The sequence below is a fragment of the Haliaeetus albicilla genome, chromosome 2 (assembly GCF_947461875.1).
Source record: "Haliaeetus albicilla chromosome 2, bHalAlb1.1, whole genome shotgun sequence".
Taxonomy (NCBI): domain Eukaryota; kingdom Metazoa; phylum Chordata; class Aves; order Accipitriformes; family Accipitridae; genus Haliaeetus; species Haliaeetus albicilla.
In genome coordinates, this window is record NC_091484.1 from 9019714 (window position 1) to 9029264 (window position 9551).

Below are 9551 nucleotides of genomic sequence, written 5' to 3' on the forward strand. Positions count from 1 at the left end.
TGAGCATAAGCGCGCACGCAGGCACGTACGGTTACAGCCGCGGCGTTTGTGCTGAGGAAACGTACTGCAGCCCACGATACCGTGGTTTGGCCGCAGAGCGGGTGCCTCTCGCGCCTTAAATCGTTCCCGAAAAGGAAGGGTTCACCTGCACGGGCCACCACGGGAAATTCGGTTCCGTTTACCTTTCTGTAAAACTCTGTGTAATTATATTATAGGTTTTTAAAGGCTTCGTTGCATCACCTGTGTGAAACGGGTATCTGAAGAAGCTATCTTAATCTCTTTCTGCAGGCTTTTCTCAAGCATCTTTCCCCCCCCAGAAGCTGTCCTAGCTTTTAGGACACCTTCCATCTCACCTCCCACTGGTAAGCCATTAAGCTTAAGACCAAAACACAGCACATCTGCTCCACTTATTGTGTAAAAAGATAAGGGATAACTATATATGAGGGATCAATTATTTGGCTGTAATTCAGCAAGGTATGGAGCCATGCACCAAAACTTAGATGCACACGTCCTCTTGGGATTCCTTATATGCTTAAAGTTGGGCACATGTATAAGCAGTCTGTGGAATCAGGCCCTAAAATGGCATGCTATTGTTCAGTATAAATTATACTTTAAAGCTCATTCTAGAGCACCGTGGTAAAATAAATCTTTATCTTAGCTACTTAGTACTAATGAAAAACAATATGATCGGTACTTTTCCTATAGCAATTCACTTAAAGAGAAATGTTGTACAATTACAGAGAATGGTTAACCATGCTTCTTGATCAACCTGATAATTAATAGGAATAGAGAAAAAGCCCTGTATTTCTGAGTGCTGATCAGGCAGCAAAGGCACTCCAAACATCTGAAGAAAAAACAGTTTGTTAATTGCTGTCTAGACAGTTTATTGCTGCAATAAGATCAAAACACAGAATACTGAGGTTTGTGGTATGAATCATGCAGACTAAACAATTGTTTTATTGCATTTACAGAGCACTTGATTTATAACGCAGTCAGCTTGGTAATAAAATTCCTCCATTGTATATCCTGAATAATTTCACCTCTTTTCACATCTCTCTGTTTTAATTCTATATCAAGATGTTTTAAAAATGTCCGGATGGAGGGGGCATTACTGTCATGTATATATAAAGTTACTTATCTCGGCTCTCTGTTATATCATCATGGAGCACACAACATTCAGCTGAGCCTTGATCAGCTGATGGTATTGTGGATACACTGGAGAACAGATTTATTGGGCTGCAGTCTACAGTGAGTGCACTAGAGGGAAAGTAAGATTGTCCCATTGCTAGAGGTTTCGTCCCACTTCACTTTCAGCCAAAAGGGATCAATCAGGCAAGTGACTTTTTTTTTTTAACTTTATTACTCTACAAAACTTTTTTTACTGAGAAGAAAGATTCATCTCTCTGCTTCTGTGGGTATCTCTGAGGTTGAAGGGGAGTTTTTCTGGGAACCAAGAAACTTTTGGTATGATGGAAATTCCTCTTGGCTTTATTGAGCGCTGAGCTGGGCTAAGGGAATAGTTGCATGAAATCTGAGTCTGTGCAAAGTGCCAAATTTCCCTGGGAGCATGAAGTGATATTGCCTCTGTCTTTGTATAAGACAACTTAGTATTTTCTTCATTTCCTGGTTTTGACGAATTGTCATCATCCCAATATCCATGAAGAGCAAAGAAATAATAGATCAGATTGTAGTTCTGGAGCAAAATCAAAACAGAGACCTAAATATTGAGAATCCTAATTTCACAAATCACAGACTGCAATTCTGGTCCCGTTGAGTACAGTGGAAATGTTACCATTGATTTCACTGGGTCACCATTGCACCTACAAATTTAGTGAACTGTTTCTTGATAACTCTGACAGTGCTGGGGTAAAGCAGGATGATATTTCTCACTTTATAAGTGCCTGTTTACGTAAGATTTTGAAGTAAAAGCTGTTTGGGTAGGTTTAGATAAGTATCTTTGACTCAATATTGGGGAAAAAAAATCCTTCTACAAAGTAATCCCCTGATTAAGAAGATCTGTGCTGTTTCATTGTAATAACTTGAATACCATCACTGTAGGCGTATTTCAAGTTAAGCTCTTTAAAAGGGCAGGCCTACCAGGCCTGACTGGTAAAATATGTCTGAAGTGGAGGTATCTTTGCATATAACCACACTGGGCTTCACCAGTAAAAGTTGATATTCCTGATGGTCAAATGAAATTACTTCTAAAATAGCACTAGGTCTGTATGAAGACACTTCCACCCACAAAGCTGCTGTATGGACACTTCATTGTCTCCTGGTACAAACTGCGCTCCAGAGAAATGACACAAAACAGTCCAGTACAAATTTCAACTCCTGCTGCCCATCTTCATGGCATGTGGAAATCAGTCCTGGCTCTCTAAAATCTCCCAGTATTACATTGCCTGTCTGCCTTGTAATTCCTCTTGCAGCTCTGCAGGAAGACCAGAGTGGCTCCGTTTCAAGCTGCATCCGGACCTCCAGCTTCCACCGAGGGCAGAACTCACCTTCCTGAACATCCTTAGCACACGAAGAGCTGAATTTGCAGGGAAGATATGGTCCCTGAGAAGTGCAGAGGCAGGAGCGCGTTGCAGAGGAAGAACACTGAAGGAAGGAGCCGACGTGAGTGAAGGTAGGACTCTGGGTACGAACCCAGACAGTGTCTGTCTTGTGACTGATCCTACAGGCTTTACGTTTCTGGAAAGCAGGATTCTCCAGAGCACACTCAGGTGAGGATCCTGTTGAAGGCTAGGGCTTCAGCTGATGCACTTTCAGAAGAGACCCACAGGTTCTTGGAGACCCAGACAAACTTAGACACACAACCCAGTGAAGAAGGGAAAGACATTCAGGTAGATACTATGTTCCCTAGAATACCACCTCCAGAGACCTCTATTCTTTCTTCTCTAAATGACAGAGAAACAAATGCAAGCAGAAAATGAGAAAGTGCCTTTTTAAATTAAAAAAAAAAAAAAAGAGTAGCGGTGGTCTTAGACAAAAGCAAGACAGGCAAATGGGCTTCTAGCAGCATAAATCAATGCCTTGTGAACAGAGATGCTGCCAAGAATACCTCAGATGTAAACAGAATTCAGTAATCTTGCAAGCAATCCAGGAACTGATCATTTAGACCTAGAGATTTTCATGAATAAAATCGTAAAGTAAATCTATAACATTGATGTCAATAATGCAGAACTATAGTTTTCCAGTTTTGAAAGTCCAGATAAATTATCTTGTTACTTTATAACAAAAGAGAGAGTCTGTTGCTGCATGAGAGGATTTGGCACTAAATTAGGTGGTGGAAATAGCAGCAAAAGATCTTTTCAGAGTCCAACTTCTACGCAGGTGTTTCTTAAAGCTGAGTAAATATTTCTAGAAAGGGTGCCTTGGTTTTGCGTGTTAGGACGCTGGCTCACACTGCTCGAGCTACCGGAGCTCTTTGATACCAATTCAGGCAGTTTTCTCCTCTGGATCTCCAATGCTTCATGTGTAACACGATGTCAGTCACCAGCACATTAAGCAAAATTTGAGGTGCCATTCCTGCATGTGTTTCCCAAGATGCTCTAGAGCCCATCCTCTACTGCAGAGGACCTACCAGGCAGCCCTTGCCACCCCACTACGAATGGCCAAAATGCACTGACAAGAGTCAAGGTATTCTTATGAAAAACTTTAAGAGAAAATTAGGGGAATTTGTTTTGCCCGTTTTTCAGCCTAATTTTTGCTTACTGGTCCCTGATGGCCTTGAGCGTGTTATTTTAGAGAACAACTTCCCCCACCTGCTCGGAGTGTGAACCCAGGCAGGAGGGCAGCACAGATGATGTGTCCTCTGGTCCAAAACTGTCCTCAGGACAAAAGAGCAGAGGAATTTATGGTGGGGAAAGGCAAAGTGAGAGAAGGGTTATGTCTAGGGAAAGGCACCAAAATGTTGTAGGTACTGTGAGCAACAAATGTAGGTGCTGAAAGGCGTTATGGACTAAAGACCCAGGGAATTATAGTGTGTGACAGCCGGTGCTCTTCTGGCAAAGCACCTTCTTTCCCATCAGTGCAACACAAGCTGTTACAAGCACACATACTCGGGGGCAATCAGCCCTTCGTGCTTTCCTTTACATGGCTTTAAATGCTGTTAGAAGTATTTCTGTCATTTATTGCTACTCAATAAAGTTTTATCTTGTGAAAGTCATGATTTATTTACTCCATCTTGCAGAACAGACATGTGTGCTCTCCTACATCAGCCCCCTTTACCAGTTTCATAAAATGTGTTAACAATTCATTTAAAATTCATATACAAGCCAAGTACAGTTCCTTCACAAAGCTGCACCGAGTAATATAAAGCAGCACGCGCCCTGACATATGGCACACTGACAATGTATGCTCTTAACGTCTCCCTCAGCTCTAAGTACTTCAGTGTGCTTTTGTAATTGCTCTTGCATCCAGCCGGTCAAACAGCATCTTTCTGTTTTCCAGTTATCATAGAGCTTTTGCTAATTTTCCTTCTCAGCTACCAGGAAAACACAGATTGAGAGAATAGTTGGTTTACAGACGGACTGGTCAAGAGTTTATCTCCAGCCCTTCAGTTTATCAACCGCCTGTTTAACAGGGGGCTTTCACCTGCCCACACAAGATGCAGCTTTTTGCTGATCTGTGTGTGAGTTACACAAGCAAAAAGGTAAGGTGAGAATCAAAATGATTCTATCCCAGTGTGCCCCTCTGGGAAAATCATCTTTGCCTGTAGCTCTTCCAACAGTCCTTCTTCTGAAAGGTGCAATCACCCTGTGGCTTCAGTGACCTTTTACTAATGGCTGTGAAATATCTCTGCTTATTCCCTTTGCCTGGTATATTTGGTTTTACTGCAGCATACCTGCTCAGAGCACTGATATTTTCATTTGCCAACGCCGAAGGACCCTGGCTCTGAACCTGACCCAGGAACATCTCGCCTCCAGGCTCCTCGCAGCAAGATGCCCCACTTTCAACCTCGGCCAGGCAAAGAAGACTTATGGGGACACAACCTCAGACTTCATTATCCTCCGGTATCTCACAACATTTGCATAATTCCCAACACAACGAGACGTAAGGGATCTGTGAGATCTCTGCAGCGTGCTTTTCCCCTTCTATTGCTATTTTAACAGAGCCATGCACTGGGACAGACAGCTTGATGTTTGTGAATTCCAGAGGGAAATCGAGGGGCAATTTTGAGCTGACCTAAACAGTAACGATAATTTTGGGGTGTGGACAGGACCAAGCGTGTGCTTCAGGCCCTAACTGTCCTTCAGAAGAGCACCCGGCTGGGCGGCTCTGCTCTGTGTGAAGTTAGGAGGAGTCCTTGCTGCATTCCTCACAATGTTGCTACACACATTTGTGCAATATTTGGCTTATTTGTGCAACATAATTAATGAAACATGTCTCATTGGCACCAGCATCCCTAGGGACCCTAAAGCAAATGGGAGCCTTTGAAGCCTTAAAGGGTCTTAAAAGCAGAAAATATTTACCACAAGTTTATTAAACCAAGCTTTACTGGTAATAAATTAGCAGCCTGTAGACATGCCCTTTTCTTGAGAAACTGACATTAATCTTTTAGAAAAATACAGCAACGATTTGCAATGTTCATAGCACCTTTCAATCTTTCCATTCAGAAGCTGCCGATGCACTTTGCTACCAAAACCTCTAAGCTTGGTAAGGTGTCCCTTCCCAGGGCAGGTCCTCTGCAGAAAACAGCAATGAGTCAAGGGACTCCTGTCCATACACAGTTCTCAGAAAGTCCATGAAAGACATCAAGCCTTATCTAGCGCTTACAGGTGCATGTGAGCAAAACCCCCCACATAACACCATCATGTTATTCCTTTTCCCGTAGCCACTGATCCATGACACTGGAAGTATTTTAAAGACATTGACCCAGAGTCTCGGTAATTCAGCTGAGGGTGGCCGATATGTCTGTTCTGTCCCTACATCTGCAGTTTAGGTTATGTGATCTTACTGTGCCGTTTCAAAACCACAAAACGCTGCGGGAGCGGGGGGGCTATGCATTTGCACATCCCTTACACTGCACCATTGTATGGTAAATTATATTGGAGCCTCTCCTGAGCTCATTAACAAAAGCCCATTGTTTGAGGGTGTTATATATCCCACGTGCTCTGCCCAGGAGTTATAGTTGTATCATGAAATTGTTGGCGAGTTCACATGAGAACTGTTTTCTAGTATTTCTCTTTGGATTTTTAATGACATTTGTGCAGGTGCACAGCTTAAAAAAGGGCTTTTTTCTCAGTCTACGGAGCTGTTCCAAAATGCAGGTGGAGCAACAGCCATTCCCAGCAATGCCTGATTTTTAACAACAATCTCAAAATTTTCTGTCGCTTCGCCTAGTATTACTCAGTTTTATTTACTAAGGGTGTGATTGAGTATCTTTCCCTTAAATAGGGCATATGAGTGGGGGCCAGCTTGTACAGTTCAGTGAGAGCTAAATCAAGTCCAAGGCAATTGCACTTGAGGATGTGTACAGATATTAAGAAGTTCATCTTCTCAGTGTAAATGCTGTCTTAAGTTAATAAACAATTAAGTTTTATTGCAGGATCAGGCGTTATGTGCCAGGCAGTATATCCCTCACTGTGTTTGACATAACCTGATAACTACCTAAAAGGTCTAAAACCTGTGGACTGGCATCTGTGACCATGGCTTCATAGCAGAAAGGGCTTGGTGACAGAAAAGCCTTAGAGCGTTCTTGCCCCATTGCACCTTTCCCAGTTGCTATTCTGAGCTGACTCTCCATCCTTTGATTTTTTCGTGTGTGTGTTTTTAAGCTGGATCAGTTCCCTGAGCTGGATGACAGACTGATTTCACAACTAGATGGGCCAGCACAGCAAGGACTGTGGTGCATGGAAGAAGCAACGTGGAGGGAGTCCTGGATTGTTGGAAACCACAATTGCCTCAAAACTCGCCGTAACGTGAATCCGCAGATAAGGTTAGTCATAGCCTGCAACATGCAGCTGATGACTGACCCCATGGGAGAATAGCTTCCCAGCAGCATTGTGCAAGGGGCTGATACTCTGTCTTCCTAAATCCTACAGGGCTGAAGCTTATTTGTACAACAAACAAGGCCCGGTTGGAGTTTGCTGTGTAGAATTGTGCCTCTCTAATATAATTCAGCTGTGTATGTATTTCATTGCAAAGAAAATACAGCTATGGCTTCTACTAGGTTCCTTCATCGCTGGCCATTACATTAGTGCTAAATGTTTGTTTGATTTATACGTGTTCAAAGAAGTGCATTGGGCAGGATTCTGAATAAACGCAAATCAGAGGTGAATCATCTAAGATATTTGGAGTTACAGGCACAAGCGGGATCTGAGTCAGGCCACTTGTCCTAGTTTCTGTCACACAAACACTAACCCTTATAAATCATTAATTTCCAGACTGTTTATTATCCAGGGGAAGTAACAAAACAGTAGTATCACATAACACATCCTAAGAATGCCTTGTTCATTTTAAGAGCAAATAAAACTAAATAGCACCAAGTTGTTAGTGATGCAGCCTACGAGACCAAGCAGAAACACAAAAAGGGGGCATTAATCAGGCTGAGGCCACAAAATAAACAGGGGAATGGGTAAAAAAAGAGAAAGGAAAAAAAAGGTTGGACAAGAGCGACTTCACATAGACTATCTTCACACAGATATTCTTTGTTTACTGTCACATGGAAATTTCCTCTGCTCATTACATGGTGGGGCTTTCACTGGGGACGTCGCAGCAGTGCTATTAGAGCACGAATGGGTTCCACAGCTGCTGCTGCTGTTACCCTTATCCGCCTTTCTCACAGGAATAATTTACCACCTATCCACAGGCAGAGAAGAGAGCAGAGCCACCGTTTCAAAAAAATAATCATCAAAATTAATTACTCCGTCAAGAAAGCAAACTTTTTGTTGTTTTGTTAGCACGGCCCCTCCTCTAATGTGTTTGTCATATGTCACCCAGGAGCCGCTTGTGATGAGGTAACGACATGAATTCCCATCTGAAGATGAGGCAGAGAAAGAGCGAGGGTGATGTTTATCTTTGCTATAAGTCCGCTGAAGTGCACCTTTCCGCGCAGCACCGGCTCCAGGGGCGCAGAGAGGATCCTGCCGTGGGGAGAGGACGCAACAACCCACAGACACTGCCAAGGCACGGAGATTCAATCACGCACCTTGCTCCAAAATACCACGACAGAGTTGCGAGCAGGAAGATGAGAGCTAGCTAAAATAGGTGGAAATTCTAATTTGTTTTGTAGCCTTTCAACAGATAGTGCTGACAGCTGAGAAATGCACAGTTATTTATTCCTTGCAGGTTTGCTAATACAGCCATGCCAGAGACCGGACTGCTTTGGTAGTGTCGAACCTCACCAGCACAAAAAGTATTGGCTTTTTGTCAATTTAGCTTAAATGACTTCCCACTTTCACTAGTAAAAAGACCTTTTCTGGCCAATATACCAGAGTTTATATTGAGCTGGTTTTTTCGTTGGCCTTATTTGTCAGTAAAGTATTGTACCTCTAAAAGAGATGTTAGCAAAACCGTAATCCAAGCCTCACACATTATTTTGGTCCATATGTTATTTATTTTAATCTCTTAAGGTTCCAAAATACTATATATTTACAGTTGCCCTTTAAAGTTATTGTTAGTTACAAAATATTAGAAACATAGTTTAACCTATAAAATGCATAATTAAATTAATCTTTACCATGCTTTTTTTACTTCACACAGGAAACATTTTAGTCTGATGAATACCATGGATATATAATTAGTACTTTATACCATAAACTAGATTATAACTTACACTGTCCACCCTGGCTCCAAAAATCCTTGCAGATTTTAATTCAATTGCTGCACTTTATCTGGATGAAAGCATTTGAATTCTATTATTATTATTATTATTCTGTGTGGATTTGTGCCTTTATATAGGTTAGATGTGGTAGTAGTTTTAAAAAGAAGTTTAGTGGAAGTCTCAAATTAGGCATTTGCATCTATATTTAGGCATCTACCAGATCTTAAATGCTGAACATCTGATTTTTCTAGCTGAGGTTTGCCTAAGTTAGGGTTTAATGGGAATGAAGACTGGACAATAAAAGCAAAGGGAAACTAATTTTGAGGTATTTCTGAATTTCAATGGAAACTGGGCACTTGACCTGCTCGGACTCTTTTGAAAGCCCTCTTACATGCCTATCTGTACCTTTCAACACCTAAATACCTTTCAAAATCGGGCAGGACACTTTGGATAAATGTTTAACAGTAAACCCAATAAAATCTCCTTGTTCTCTTTGATTTGTTGTTTCCACCGCCTGAGAAACTTTTAGATATTTTTGGCACCAAGACACCCCTTGAGGTAGATCTGCCCTTTTTAATTTTCGCTGAAGATAAGTTAGATGTGGTTGCAATTTAAAGACGTTTTAAAAACGGGATCCTGGAATTAGCCATGTGCTTCTATATTTAGGCATCTCCCAGATTGAAACACCCCGTGCCTGGTCGGGGGGATTGATCTTCTGCGGTTCCTCGCTCCAGCCGAGGGCTCGGCCGGGCGCGCAGCCTCCGCAGGGGCTGCTGCAGGA

At 42.2% G+C, this 9551-nt stretch overlaps 1 long non-coding RNA gene across 4 annotated transcripts; it reads left to right on the forward strand.

The window, feature by feature from the left end:
- Nucleotides 1-119: 119 nt before the first annotated feature.
- Nucleotides 120-9267, forward strand: LOC138689576 (uncharacterized). Of its 4 annotated transcripts, XR_011328463.1 has the most exons (6): nt 120-362; nt 1167-1332; nt 2430-2629; nt 4845-5018; nt 6783-6943; nt 7948-9267. It is a non-coding gene; the product is annotated as an uncharacterized lncRNA (long non-coding RNA). The 4 variants fall into 4 exon arrangements; XR_011328467.1 differs by lacking the exon at nt 120-362 and having other exon boundaries at nt 447-1332; nt 7817-9267; XR_011328462.1 differs by lacking the exon at nt 120-362 and having other exon boundaries at nt 452-1332.
- The last annotated feature ends 284 nt before the right edge of the window (nt 9268-9551 follow it).